Source organism: Schistocerca piceifrons, chromosome 4, assembly GCF_021461385.2.
Source record: "Schistocerca piceifrons isolate TAMUIC-IGC-003096 chromosome 4, iqSchPice1.1, whole genome shotgun sequence".
Taxonomy (NCBI): Eukaryota; Metazoa; Arthropoda; class Insecta; order Orthoptera; family Acrididae; genus Schistocerca; species Schistocerca piceifrons.
The window spans coordinates 691,755,899-691,771,783 of NC_060141.1; positions in this window are offsets into that span (position 1 = coordinate 691,755,899).

Here is a 15,885-nt window from a genome sequence, read left to right on the forward strand (position 1 = left end):
ATGTCCCTTTCTCCAAAAATGTACTCAATAGGACCGTAGTGTTGCAACCACACACAAGTTGACCTGCTGTGAGGAAAAACGAGTTAGTACATTTCAAACACGAAATAGGTCATTTTAAAATCAACATAAAAAACCAAAATTCCAAAAGTATAAACCACAAAAAAATGCTTACCAATGGAAGAAAATGTGTCGTGCTCCTCACCCTCCTCCCTCCCTGTGGTGCAACAGATGTCCCTTTCTCCAAAAATGTACTCAATGGGACCGTAGTGTTGCAACCACACACAAGTTGACCTGCTGTGAGGAAAAACGAGTTAGTACATTTCAAACATGAAATAGGTCATTTTAAAATCAACATAAAAAACCAAAATTCCAAAAGTATAAACCACAAAAAAATGCTTACCAATGGAAGAAAATGTGTCGTGCTCCTCACTCTCCTCCCTCCCTGTGGTGCAACAGATGTCCCTTTCTCCAAAAATGTACTCAATAGGACCGTAGTGTTGCAACCACACACAAGTTGACCTGCTGTGAGGAAAAACGAGTTAGTACATTTCAAACATGAAATAGGTCATTTTAAAATCAACATAAAAAACCAAAATTCCAAAAGTATAAACCACAAAAAAATGCTTACCAATGGAAGAAAATGTGTCGTGCTCCTCACCCTCCTCCCTCCCTGTGGTGCAACAGATGTCCCTTTCTCCAAAAATGTACTCAATGGGACCGTAGTGTTGCAACCACACACAAGTTGACCTGCTGTGAGGAAAAACGAGTTAGTACATTTCAAACATGAAATAGGTCATTTTAAAATCAACATAAAAAACCAAAATTCCAAAAGTATAAACCACAAAAAAATGCTTACCAATGGAAGAAAATGTGTCGTGCTCCTCACCCTCCTCCCTCCCTGTGGTGCAACAGTTGTCCTTTTCTCCAAAAATGTACTCAATGGGACCGTAGTGTTGCAACCACACACAAGTTGACCTGCTGTGAGGAAAAAACGAGTTAGTACATTTCAAACATGAAATAGGTCATTTTAAAATCAACATAAAAAACCAAAATTCCAAAAGTATAAACCACAAAAAAATGCTTACCAATGGAAGAAAATGTTTCGTGCTCCTCACCCTCCTCCCTCCCTGTGGTGCAACAGATGTCCCTTTCTCCAAAAATGTACTCAATGGGACCGTAGTGTTGCAACCACACACAAGTTGACCTGCTGTGAGGAAAAAACGAGTTAGTACATTTCAAACATGAAATAGGTCATTTTAAAATCAACATAAAAAACCAAAATTCCAAAAGTATAAACCACAAAAAAATGCTACCCAATGGAAGAAAATGTGTCGTGCTCCTCACCCTCCTCCCTCCCTGTGGTGCAACAGAAGTCCCTTTCTCCAAAAATGTACTCAATGGGACCGTAGTGTTGCAACCACACACAAGTTGACCTGCTGTGAGGAAAAAACGAGTTAGTACATTTCAAACATGAAATAGGTCATTTTAAAATCAACATAAAAAACCAAAATTCCAAAAGTATAAACCACAAAAAAATGCTTACCAATGGAAGAAAATGTGTCGTGCTCCTCACCCTCCTCCCTCCCTGTGGTGCAACAGATGTCCCTTTCTCCAAAAAGGTACTCAATGGGACCGTAGTGTTGCAACCACACACAAGTTGACCTGCTGTGAGGAAAAACGAGTTAGTACATTTCAAACATGAAATAGGTCATTTTAAAATCAACATAAAAAACCAAAATTCCAAAAGTATAAACCACAAAAGAATGCTAACCAATGGAAGAAAATGTGTCGTGCTCCTCACCCTCCTCCCTCCCTGTGGTGCAACAGATGTCCCTTTCTCCAAAAAGGTACTCAATGGGACCGTAGTGTTGCAACCACACACAAGTTGACCTGCTGTGAGGAAAAACGAGTTAGTACATTTCAAACATGAAATAGGTCATTTTTAAATCAACATAAAAAACCAAAATTCCAAAAGTATAAACCACAAAAAAATGCTTACCAATGGAAGAAAATGTGTCGTGCTCCTCACCCTCCTCCCTCCCTGTGGTGCAAAAGATGTCCCTTTCTCCAAAAATGTACTCAATGGGACCGTAGTGTTGCAACCACACACAAGTTGACCTGCTGTGAGGAAAAACGAGTTAGAACATTTCAAATATGAAATAGGTCATTTTAAAATCAACATAAAAAACCAAAATTCCAAAAGTATAAACCACAAAAAAATGCTTACCAATGGAAGAAAATGTGTCGTGCTCCTCACCCTCCTCCCTCCCTGTGGTGCAACAGATGTCCCTTTCTCCAAAAATGTACTCAATGGGACCGTAGTGTTGCAACCACACACAAGTTGACCTGCTGTGAGGAAAAACGAGTTAGAACATTTCAAATATGAAATAGGTCATTTTAAAATCAACATAAAAAACCAAAATTCCAAAAGTATAAACCACAAAAAAATGCTTACCAATGGAACAAAATGTGTTGTGCTCCTCACCCTCCTCCCTCCCTGTGGTGCAACAGATGTCCCTTTCTCCAAAAATGTACTCAATGGGACCGTAGTGTTGCAACCACACACAAGTTGACCTGCTGTGAGGAAAAAACGAGTTAGTACATTTCAAACATGAAATAGGTCATTTTAAAGTCAACATAAAAAACCAAAATTCCAGAAGTATAAACCACAAAAAAATGCTTACCAATGGAAGAAAATGTGTCGTGCTCCTCACCCTCCTCCCTCCCTGTGGTGCAACAGATGTCCCTTTCTCCAAAAATGTACTCAATGGGACCGTAGTGTTGCAACCACACACAAGTTGACCTGCTGTGAGGAAAAACGAGTTAGTACATTTCAAACATGAAATAGGTCATTTTAAAATCAACATAAAAAACCAAAATTCCAAAAGTATAAACCACAAAAAAATGCTTACCAATGGAAGAAAATGTGTCGTGCTCCTCACCCTCCTCCCTCCCTGTGGTGCAACAGATGTCCCTTTCTCCAAAAATGTACTCAATGGGACCGTAGTGTTGCAACCACACACAAGTTGACCTGCTGTGAGGAAAAACGAGTTAGTACATTTCAAACATGAAATAGGTCATTTTAAAATCAACATAAAAAACCAAAATTCCAAAAGTATAAACCACAAAAAAATGCGTACCAATGGAAGAAAATGTGTCGTGCTCCTCACCCTCCTCCCTCCCTGTGGTGCAACAGATGTCCCTTTCTCCAAAAATGTACTCAATGGGACCGTAGTGTTGCAACCACACACAAGTTGACCTGCTGTGAGGAAAAACGAGTTAGTACATTTCAAACATGAAATAGGTCATTTTAAAATCAACATAAAAAACCAAAATTCCAAAAGTATAAACCACAAAAAAATGCTTACCAATGGAAGAAAATGTGTCGTGCTCCTCACTCTCCTCCCTCCCTGTGGTGCAACAGATGTCCCTTTCTCCAAAAATGTACTCAATGGGACCGTAGTGTTGCAACCACACACAAGTTGACCTGCTGTGAGGAAAAAACGAGTTAGTACATTTCAAACATGAAATAGGTCATTTCAAAATCAACATAAAAAACCAAAATTCCAAAAGTATAAACCACAAAAAAATGCTTACCAATGGAAGAAAATGTGTCGTGCTCCTCACCCTCCTCCCTCCCTGTGGTGCAACAGATGTCCCTTTCTCCAAAAATGTACTCAATGGGACCGTAGTGTTGCAACCACACACAAGTTGACCTGCTGTGAGGAAAAAACGAGTTAGTACATTTCAAACATGAAATAGGTCATTTTAAAATCAACATAAAAAACCAAAATTCCAAAAGTATAAACCACAAAAAAATGCTTACCAATGGAAGAAAATGTGTCGTGCTCCTCACCCTCCTCCCTCCCTGTGGTGCAACAGATGTCCCTTTCTCCAAAAATGTACTCAATGGGACCGTAGTGTTGCAACCACACACAAGTTGACCTGCTGTGAGGAAAAACGAGTTAGTACATTTGAAACATGAAATAGGTCATTTTAAAATCAACATAAAAAACCAAAATTCCAAAAGTATAAACCACAAAAAAATGCTTACCAATGGAAGAAAATGTGTCATGCTCCTCACCCTCCTCCCTCCCTGTGGTGCAACAGATGTCCCTTTCTCCAAAAAGGTACTCAATGGGACCGTAGTGTTGCAACCACACACAAGTTGACCTGCTGTGAGGAAAAACGAGTTAGTACATTTCAAACATGAAATAGGTCATTTTAAAATCAACATAAAAAACCAAAATTCCAAAAGTATAAACCACAAAAGAATGCTAACCAATGGAAGAAAATGTGTCGTGCTCCTCACCCTCCTCCCTCCCTGTGGTGCAACAGATGTCCCTTTCTCCAAAAAGGTACTCAATGGGACCGTAGTGTTGCAACCACACACAAGTTGACCTGCTGTGAGTAAAAAGAGTTAGTACATTTCAAACATGAAATAGGTCATTTTAAAATCAACATAAAAAACCAAAATTCCAAAAGTATAAACCACAAAAAAATGCTTACCAATGGAAGAAAATGTGTCGTGCTCCTCACCCTCCTCCCTCCCTGTGGTGCAACAGATGTCCCTTTCTCCAAAAATGTACTCAATGGGACCGTAGTGTTGCAACCACACACAAGTTGACCTGCTGTGAGGAAAAACGAGTTAGAACATTTCAAATATGAAATAGGTCATTTTAAAATCAACATAAAAAACCAAAATTCCAAAAGTATAAACCACAAAAAAATGCTTACCAATGGAAGAAAATGTGTCGTGCTCCTCACCCTCCTCCCTCCCTGTGGTGCAACAGATGTCCCTTTCTCCAAAAAGGTACTCAATGGGACCGTAGTGTTGCAACCACACACAAGTTGACCTGCTGTGAGGAAAAACGAGTTAGTACATTTCAAACATGAAATAGGTCATTTTAAAATCAACATAAAAAACCAAAATTCCAAAAGTATAAACCACAAAAAAATGCTTACCAATGGAAGAAAATGTGTCGTGCTCCTCACCCTCCTCCCTCCCTGTGGTGCAACAGATGTCCCCTTCTCCAAAAATGTACTCAATGGGACCGTAGTGTTGCAACCACACACAAGTTGACCTGCTGTGAGGAAAAAACGAGTTAGTACATTTCAAACATGAAATAGGTCATTTTCAAATCAACATAAAAAACCAAAATTCCAGAAGTATAAACCACAAAAAAATGCTTACCAATGGAAGAAAATGTGTCGTGCTCCTCACCCTCCTCCCTCCCTGTGGTGCAACAGATGTCCCTTTCTCCAAAAATGTACTCAATGGGACCGTAGTGTTGCAACCACACACAAGTTGACCTGCTGTGAGGAAAAACGAGTTAGTACATTTCAAACATGAAATAGGTCATTTTAAAATCAACATAAAAAACCAAAATTCCAAAAGTATAAACCACAAAAAAATGCTTACCAATGGAAGAAAATGTGTCGTGCTCCTCACCCTCCTCCCTCCCTGTGGTGCAACAGATGTCCCTTTCTCCAAAAATGTACTCAATGGGACCGTAGTGTTGCAACCACACACAAGTTGACCTGCTGTGAGGAAAAACGAGTTAGTACATTTCAAACATGAAATAGGTCATTTTAAAATCAACATAAAAAAACAAAATTCCAAAAGTATAAACCACAAAAAAATGCGTACCAATGGAAGAAAATGTGTCGTGCTCCTCACCCTCCTCCCTCCCTGTGGTGCAACAGATGTCCCTTTCTCCAAAAATGTACTCAATGGGACCGTAGTGTTGCAACCACACACAAGTTGACCTGCTGTGAGGAAAAACGAGTTAGTACATTTCAAACATGAAATAGGTCATTTTAAAATCAACATAAAAAACCAAAATTCCAAAAGTATAAACCACAAAAAAATGCTTACCAATGGAAGAAAATGTGTCGTGCTCCTCACTCTCCTCCCTCCCTGTGGTGCAACAGATGTCCCTTTCTCCAAAAATGTACTCAATGGGACCGTAGTGTTGCAACCACACACAAGTTGACCTGCTGTGAGGAAAAAACGAGTTAGTACATTTCAAACATGAAATAGGTCATTTCAAAATCAACATAAAAAACCAAAATTCCAAAAGTATAAACCACAAAAAAATGCTTACCAATGGAAGAAAATGTGTCGTGCTCCTCACCCTCCTCCCTCCCTGTGGTGCAACAGATGTCCCTTTCTCCAAAAATGTACTCAATGGGACCGTAGTGTTGCAACCACACACAAGTTGACCTGCTGTGAGGAAAAAACGAGTTAGTACATTTCAAACATGAAATAGGTCATTTTAAAATCAACATAAAAAACCAAAATTCCAAAAGTATAAACCACAAGAAAATGCTTACCAATGGAAGAAAATGTGTCGTGCTCCTCACCCTCATCCCTCCCTGTGGTGCAACAGATGTCCCTTTCTCCAAAAATGTACTCAATGGGACCGTAGTGTTGCAACCACACACAAGTTGACCTGCTGTGAGGAAAAACGAGTTAGTACATTTGAAACATGAAATAGGTCATTTTAAAATCAACATAAAAAACCAAAATTCCAAAAGTATAAACCACAAAAAAATGCTTACCAATGGAAGAAAATGTGTCATGCTCCTCACCCTCCTCCCTCCCTGTGGTGCAACAGATGTCCCTTTCTCCAAAAAGGTACTCAATGGGACCGTAGTGTTGCAACCACACACAAGTTGACCTGCTGTGAGGAAAAACGAGTTAGTACATTTCAAACATGAAATAGGTCATTTTAAAATCAACATAAAAAACCAAAATTCCAAAAGTATAAACCACAAAAGAATGCTAACCAATGGAAGAAAATGTGTCGTGCTCCTCACCCTCCTCCCTCCCTGTGGTGCAACAGATGTCCCTTTCTCCAAAAAGGTACTCAATGGGACCGTAGTGTTGCAACCACATACAAGTTGACCTGCTGTGAGGAAAAACGAGTTAGTACATTTCAAACATGAAATAGGTCATTTTAAAATCAACATAAAAAACCAAAATTCCAAAAGTATAAACCACAAAAAAATGCTTACCAATGGAAGAAAATGTGTCGTGCTCCTCACCCTCCTCCCTCCCTGTGGTGCAACAGATGTCCCTTTCTCCAAAAATGTACTCAATGGGACCGTAGTGTTGCAACCACACACAAGTTGACCTGCTGTGAGGAAAAACGAGTTAGAACATTTCAAATATGAAATAGGTCATTTTAAAATCAACATAAAAAACCAAAATTCCAAAAGTATAAACCACAAAAAAATGTTTACCAATGGAAGAAAATGTGTCGTGCTCCTCACCCTCCTCCCTCCCTGTGGTGCAACAGATGTCCCTTTCTCCAAAAAGGTACTCAATGGGACCGTAGTGTTGCAACCACACACAAGTTGACCTGCTGTGAGGAAAAACGAGTTAGTACATTTCAAACATGAAATAGGTCATTTTAAAATCAACATAAAAAACCAAAATTCCAAAAGTATAAACCACAAAAAAATGCTTACCAATGGAAGAAAATGTGTCGTGCTCCTCACCCTCCTCCCTCCCTGTGGTGCAACAGATGTCCCCTTCTCCAAAAATGTACTCAATGGGACCGTAGTGTTGCAACCACACACAAGTTGACCTGCTGTGAGGAAAAAACGAGTTAGTACATTTCAAACATGAAATAGGTCATTTCAAAATCAACATAAAAAACCAAAATTCCAAAAGTATAAACCACAAAAAAATGCTTACCAATGGAAGAAAATGTGTCGTGCTCCTCACCCTCCTCCCTCCCTGTGGTGCAACAGATGTCCCTTTCTCCAAAAATGTACTCAATGGGACCGTAGTGTTGCAACCACACACAAGTTGACCTGCTGTGAGGAAAAAACGAGTTAGTACATTTCAAACATGAAATAGGTCATTTTAAAATCAACATAAAAAACCAAAATTCCAAAAGTATAAACCACAAAAAAATGCTTACCAATGGAAGAAAATGTGTCGTGCTCCTCACCCTCCTCCCTCCCTGTGGTGCAACAGATGTCCCTTTCTCCAAAAATGTACTCAATGGGACCGTAGTGTTGCAACCACACACAAGTTGACCTGCTGTGAGGAAAAACGAGTTAGTACATTTGAAACATGAAATAGGTCATTTTAAAATCAACATAAAAAACCAAAATTCCAAAAGTATAAACCACAAAAAAATGCTTACCAATGGAAGAAAATGTGTCATGCTCCTCACCCTCCTCCCTCCCTGTGGTGCAACAGATGTCCCTTTCTCCAAAAAGGTACTCAATGGGACCGTAGTGTTGCAACCACACACAAGTTGACCTGCTGTGAGGAAAAACGAGTTAGTACATTTCAAACATGAAATAGGTCATTTTAAAATCAACATAAAAAACCAAAATTCCAAAAGTATAAACCACAAAAGAATGCTAACCAATGGAAGAAAATGTGTCGTGCTCCTCACCCTCCTCCCTCCCTGTGGTGCAACAGATGTCCCTTTCTCCAAAAAGGTACTCAATGGGACCGTAGTGTTGCAACCACACACAAGTTGACCTGCTGTGAGGAAAAACGAGTTAGTACATTTCAAACATGAAATAGGTCATTTTAAAATCAACATAAAAAACCAAAATTCCAAAAGTATAAACCACAAAAAAATGCTTACCAATGGAAGAAAATGTGTCGTGCTCCTCACCCTCCTCCCTCCCTGTGGTGCAACAGATGTCCCTTTCTCCAGAAATGTACTCAATGGGACCGTAGTGTTGCAACCACACACAAGTTGACCTGCTGTGAGGAAAAACGAGTTAGAACATTTCAAATATGAAATAGGTCATTTTAAAATCAACATAAAAAACCAAAATTCCAAAAGTATAAACCACAAAAAAATGCTTACCAATGGAACAAAATGTGTCGTGCTCCTCACCCTCCTCCCTCCCTGTGGTGCAACAGATGTCCCTTTCTCCAAAAATGTACTCAATGGAACCGTAGTGTTGCAACCACACACAAGTTGACCTGCTCTGTGTAAAAACGAGTTAGTACATTTCAAACATGAAATAGGTCATTTTAAAATCAACATAAAAAACCAAAATTCCAAAAGTATAAACCACAAAAAAATGCTTACCAATGGAAGAAAATGTGTCGTGCTCCTCACTCTCCTCCCTCCCTGTGGTGCAACAGATGTCCCTTTCTCCAAAAATGTACTCAATGGGACCGTAGTGTTGCAACCACACACAAGTTGACCTGCTGTGAGGAAAAAACCAGTTAGTACATTTCAAACATGAAATAGGTCATTTCAAAATCAACATAAAAAACCGAAATTCCAAAAGTATAAACCACAAAAAAATGCTTACCAATGGAAGAAAATGTGTCGTGCTCCTCACCCTCCTCCCTCCCTGTGGTGCAACAGATGTCCCTTTCTCCAAAAATGTACTCAATGGGACCGTAGTGTTGCAACCACACACAAGTTGACCTGCTGTGAGGAAAAAACGAGTTAGTACATTTCAAACATGAGATAGGTCATTTTAAAATCAACATAAAAAACCAAAATTCCAAAAGTATAAACCACAAAAAAATGCTTACCAATGGAAGAAAATGTGTCGTGCTGCTCACCCTCCTCCCTCCCTGTGGTGCAACAGATGTCCCTTTCTCCAAAAATGTACTCAATGGGACCGTAGTGTTGCAACCACACACAAGTTGACCTGCTGTGAGGAAAAACGAGTTAGTACATTTGAAACATGAAATAGGTCATTTTAAAATCAACATAAAAAACCAAAATTCCAAAAGTATAAACCACAAAAAAATGCTTACCAATGGAAGAAAATGTGTCGTGCTCCTCACCCTCCTCCCTCCCTGTGGTGCAACAGATGTCCCTTTCTCCAAAAATGTACTCAATGGGACCGTAGTGTTGCAACCACACACAAGTTGACCTGCTGTGAGGAAAAAACGAGTTAGTACATTTCAAACATGAAATAGGTCATTTTAAAATCAACATAAAAAACCAAAATTCCAAAAGTATAAACCACAAAAAAATGCTTACCAATGGAAGAAAATGTGTCGTGCTCCTCACCCTCCTCCCTCCCTGTGGTGCAACAGATGTCCCTTTCTCCAAAAATGTACTCAATGGGACCGTAGTGTTGCAACCACACACAAGTTGACCTGCTGTGAGGAAAAACGAGTTAGTACATTTCAAACATGAAATAGGTCATTTTAAAATCAACATAAAAAACCAAAATTCCAAAAGTATAAACCACAGAAAAATGCTTACCAATGGAAGAAAATGTGTCGTGCTCCTCACCCTCCTCCCTCCCTGTGGTGCAACAGATGTCCCTTTCTCCAAAAATGTACTCAATGGGACCGTAGTGTTGCAACCACACACAAGTTGACCTGCTGTGAGGAAAAAACGAGTTAGTACATTTCAAACATGAAGAGGGTCATTTTAAAATCAACATAAAAAACCAAAATTCCAAAAGTATAAACCACAAAAAAATGCTTACCAATGGAAGAAAACGTGTCGTGCTCCTCACTCTCCTCCCTCCCTGTGGTGCAACAGATGTCCCTTTCTTCAAAAATGTACTCAATGGGACCGTAGTGTTGCAACCACACACAAGCTGACCTGCTGTGAGGAAAAAACGAGTTAGTACATTTCAAAAATGAAATAGGTCATTTAAAAATCAACATAAAAAACCAAAATCCCAAAAGTATAAACCACAAAAAAATGCTTACCAATGGAAGAAAATGTGTCGTGCTCCTCACCCTCCTCCCTCCCTGTGGTGCAACAGATGTCCCTTTCTCCAAAAATTTACTCAATGGGACCGTAGTGTTGCAACCACACACAAGTTGACCTGCTGTGAGGAAAAAACGAGTTAGTACATTTCAAACATGAAATAGGTCATTTTAAAATCAACATAAAAAACCAAAATTCCAAAAGTATAAACCACAAAAAAATGCTTACCAATGGAAGAAAATGTGTCGTGCACCTCACCCTCCTCCCTCCCTGTGGTGCAACAGATGTCCCTTTCTCCAAAAATGTACTCAATGGGACCGTAGTGTTGCAACCACACACAAGTTGACCTGCTGTGAGGAAAAACGAGTTAGTACATTTCAAACATGAAATAGGTCATTTTAAAATCAACATAAAAAACCAAAATTCCAAAAGTATAAACCACAAAAAAATGCTTACCAATGGAAGAAAATGTGTCGTGCTCCTCACCCTCCTCTCTCCCTGTGGTGCAACAGATGTCCCTTTCTCCAAAAATGTACTCAATGGGACCGTAGTGTTGCAACCACACACAAGTTGACCTGCTGTGAGGAAAAACGAGTTAGTACATTTCAAACATGAAATAGGTCATTTTAAAGTCAACATAAAAAACCAAAATTCCAAAAGTATAAACCACAAAAAAATGCTTACCAATGGAAGAAAATGTGTCGCGCTCCTCACCCTCCTCCCTCCCTGTGGTGCAACAGATGTCCCTTTCTCCAAAAATGTACTCAATGGGACCGTAGTGTTGCAACCACACACAAGTTGACCTGCTGTGAGGAAAAAACGAGTTAGTACATTTCAAAAATGAAATAGGTCATTTTAAAATCAACATAAAAAACCAAAATTCCAAAAGTATAAACCACAAAAAAATGCTTACCAATGGAAGAAAATGTGTCGTGCTCCTCACCCTCCTCCCTCCCTGTGGTGCAACAGATGTCCCTTTCTCCAAAAATGTACTCAATGGGACCGTAGTGTTGCAGCCACACACAAGTTGACTTGCTGTGAGGAAAAAACGAGTTAGTACATTTCAAACATGAAATAGGTCATTTTAAAATCAACATAAAAAACCAAAATTCCAAAAGTATAAACCACAAAAAAATGCTTACCAATGGAAGAAAATGTGTCGTGCTCCTCACCCTCCTCCCTCCCTGTGGTGCAACAGATGTCCCTTTCTCCAAAAATGTACTCAATGGGACCGTAGTGTTGCAACCACACACAAGTTGACCTGCAAAGAGGAAAAACGAGTTAGTACATTTCAAACATGAAATAGGTCATTTTAAAATCAACATAAAAAACCAAAATTCCAAAAGTATAAACCACAAAAAAATGCTTACCAATGGAAGAAAATGTGTCGTGCTCCTCACCCTCCTCCCTCCCTGTGGTGCAACAGATGTCCCTTTCTCCAAAAATGTACTCAATGGGACCGTAGTGTTGCAACCACACACAAGTTGACCTGCTGTGAGGAAAAACGAGTTAGTACATTTCAAACATGAAATAGGTCATTTTAAAATCAACATAAAAAACCAAAATTCCAAAAGTATAAACCACAAAAAAATGCTTACCAATGGAAGAAAATGTGTCGTGCTCCTCACCCTCCTCCCTCCCTGTGGTGCAACAGATGTCCCTTTCTCCAAAAATGTACTCAAAGGGACCGTAGTGTTGCAACCACACACAAGTTGACCTGCTGTGAGGAAAAACGAGTTAGTACATTTCAAACATGAAATAGGTCATTTTAAAATCAACATAAAAAACCAAAATTCCAAAAGTATAAACCACAAAAAAATGCTTACCAATGGAAGAAAATGTGTCGTGCTCCTCACCCTCCTCCCCCCCTGTGGTGCAACAGATGTCCCTTTCTCCAAAAATGTACTCAATGGGACCGTAGTGTTGCAACCACACACAAGTTGACCTGCTGTGAGGAAAAACCAGTTAGTACATTTCAAACATGAAATAGGTCATTTTAAAATCAACATAAAAAACCAAAATTCCAAAAGTATAAACGACAAAAGAATGCTAACCAATGGAAGAAAATGTGTCGTGCTCCTCACCCTTCTCCCTCCCTGTGGTGCAACAGATGTCCCTTTCTCCAAAAATGTACTCAATGGGACCGTAGTGTTGCAACCACACACAAGTTGACCTGCTGTGAGGAAAAACGAGTTAGTACATTTCAAACATGAAATAGGTCATTTTAAAATCAACATAAAAAACCAAAATTCCAAAAGTATAAACCCCAAAAAAATGCTTACCAATGGAAGAAAATGTGTCGTGCTCCTCACCCTCCTCCCTCCCTGTGGTGCAACAGATGTCCCTTTCTCCAAAAATGTACTCAATGGGACCGTAGTGTTGCAACCACACACAAGTTGACTTGCCGTGAGGAAAAACGAGTTAGTATATTTCAAACATGAAATAGGTCATTTTAAAATCAACATAAAAAACCAAAATTCCAAAAGTATAAACCACAAAAAAATGCTTACCAATGGAAGAAAATGTGTCGTGCTCCTCACCCTCCTCCCTCCCTGTGGTTCAACAGATGTCCCTTTCTCCAAAAATGTACTCAATGGGACCGTAGTGTTGCAACCACACACAAGTTGACTTGCCGTGAGGAAAAACGAGTTAGTATATTTCAAACATGAAATAGGTCATTTTAAAATCAACATAAAAAACCAAAATTCCAAAAGTATAAACCCCAAAAAAATGCTTACCAATGGAAGAAAATGTGTCGTGCTCCTCACCCTCCTCCCTCCCTGTGGTTCAACAGATGTCCCTTTCTCCAAAAATGTACTCAATGGGACCGTAGTGTTGCAACCACACACAAGTTGACCTGCTGTGAGGAAAAACGAGTTAGTACATTTGAAACATGAAATAGGTCATTTTAAAATCAACATACAAAACCAAAATTCCAAAAGTATAAACCACAAAAAAATGCTTACCAATGGAAGAAAATGTGTCGTGCTCCTCACCCTCCTCCCTCCCTGTGGTGCAACAGATGTCCCTTTCTCCAAAAATGTACTCAATGGGACCGTAGTGTTGCAACCACACACAAGTTGACCTGCTGTGAGGAAAAACGAGTTAGTACATTTCAAACATGAAATAGGTCATTTTAAAATCAACATAAAAAACCAAAATTCCAAAAGTATAAACCACAAAAAAATGCTTACCAATGGAAGAAAATGTGTCGTGCTCCTCACCCTCCTCCCTCCCTGTGGTGCAACAGATGTCCCTTTCTCCAAAAATGTACTCAATGGGACCGTAGTGTTGCAACCACACACAAGTTGACCTGCCGTGAGGAAAAATGAGTTAGTATATTTCAAACATGAAATAGGTCATTTTAAAATCAACATAAAAAACCAAAATTCCAAAAGTATAAACCACAAAAAAATGCTTACCAATGGAAGAAAATGTGTCGTGCTCCTCACCCTCCTCCCTCCCTGTGGTGCAACAGATGTCCCTTTCTCCAAAAATGTACTCAATGGGACCGTAGTGTTGCAACCACACACAAGTTGACCTGGTGTGAGGAAAAACGAGTTAGTACATTTCAAACATGAAATAGGTCATTTTAAAATCAACATAAAAAACCAAAATTCCAAAAGTATAAACCACAAAAAAATGCTTACCAATGGAAGAAAATGTGTCGTGCTCCTCACCCTCCTCCCTCCCTGTGGTGCAACAGATGTCCCTTTCTCCAAAAATGTACTCAATGGGACCGTAGTGTTGCAACCACACACAAGTTGACCTGCAAAGAGGAAAAACGAGTTAGTACATTTCAAACATGAAATAGGTCATTTTCAAATCAACATAAAAAACCAAAATTCCAAAAGTATAAACCACAAAAAAATGCTTACCAATGGAAGAAAATGTGTCGTGCTCCTCACCCTCCTCCCTCCCTGTGGTGCAACAGATGTCCCTTTCTCCAAAAATGTACTCAATGGGACCGTAGTGTTGCAACCACACACAAGTTGACCTGCTGTGAGGAAAAACGAGTTAGTACATTTCAAACATGAAATAGGTCATTTTAAAATCAACATAAAAAACCAAAATTCCAAAAGTATAAACCACAAAAAAATGCTTACCAATGGAAGAAAATGTGTCGTGCTCCTCACCCTCCTCCCTCCCTGTGGTGCAACAGATGTCCCTTTCTCCAAAAATGTACTCAATGGGACAGTAGTGTTGCAACCACACACAAGTTGACCTGCTGTGAGGAAAAACGAGTTAGTACATTTGAAACATGAAATAGGTCATTTTAAAATCAACATAAAAAACCAAAATTCCAAAAGTATAAACCACAAAAAAATGCTTACCAATGGAAGAAAATGTGTCGTGCTCCTCACCCTCCTCCCTCCCTGTGGTGCAACAGATGTCCCTTTCTCCAAAAATGTACTCAATGGGACCGTAGTGTTGCAACCACACACAAGTTGACCTGCTGTGAGGAAAAACGAGTTAGTACATTTCAAACATGAAATAGGTCATTTTCAAATCAACATAGAAAACCAAAATTCCAAAAGTATAAACCACAAAAAAATGCTTACCAATGGAAGAAAATGTGTCGTGCTCCTCACCCTCCTCCCTCCCTGTGGTGCAACAGATGTCCGTTTCTCCAAAAATGTACTCAATGGGACCGTAGTGTTGCAACCACACACAAGTTGACCTGCTGTGAGGAAAAACGAGTTAGTACATTTGAAACATGAAATAGGTCATTTTAAAATCAACATAAAAAACCAAAATTCCAAAAGTATAAACCACAAAAAAATGCTTACCAATGGAAGAAAATGTGTCGTGCTCCTCACCCTCCTCCCTCCCTGTGGTGCAACAGATGTCCCTTTCTCCAAAAATGTACTCAATGGGACCGTAGTGTTGCAACCACACACAAGTTGACCTGCTGTGAGGAAAAAACGAGTTAGTACATTTCAAACATGAAATAGGTCATTTTAAAATCAACATAAAAAACCGAAATTCCAAAAGTATAAACCACAAAAAAATGCTCACCAATGAAAGAAAATGTGTCATGCTGTGCACCCTTCACCCACACTCTGGAGCAAAAGATGTCCCTTTCTCCAAAAATGTTCTCAATGGGACCGTAATGTTGCAACCACACACAAGTTGACCTGCTGTGAGGAAAAAACGAGTTAGTACATTTCAAACATGAAGTGGGTCATTTTAAAACCAACATAAAAAA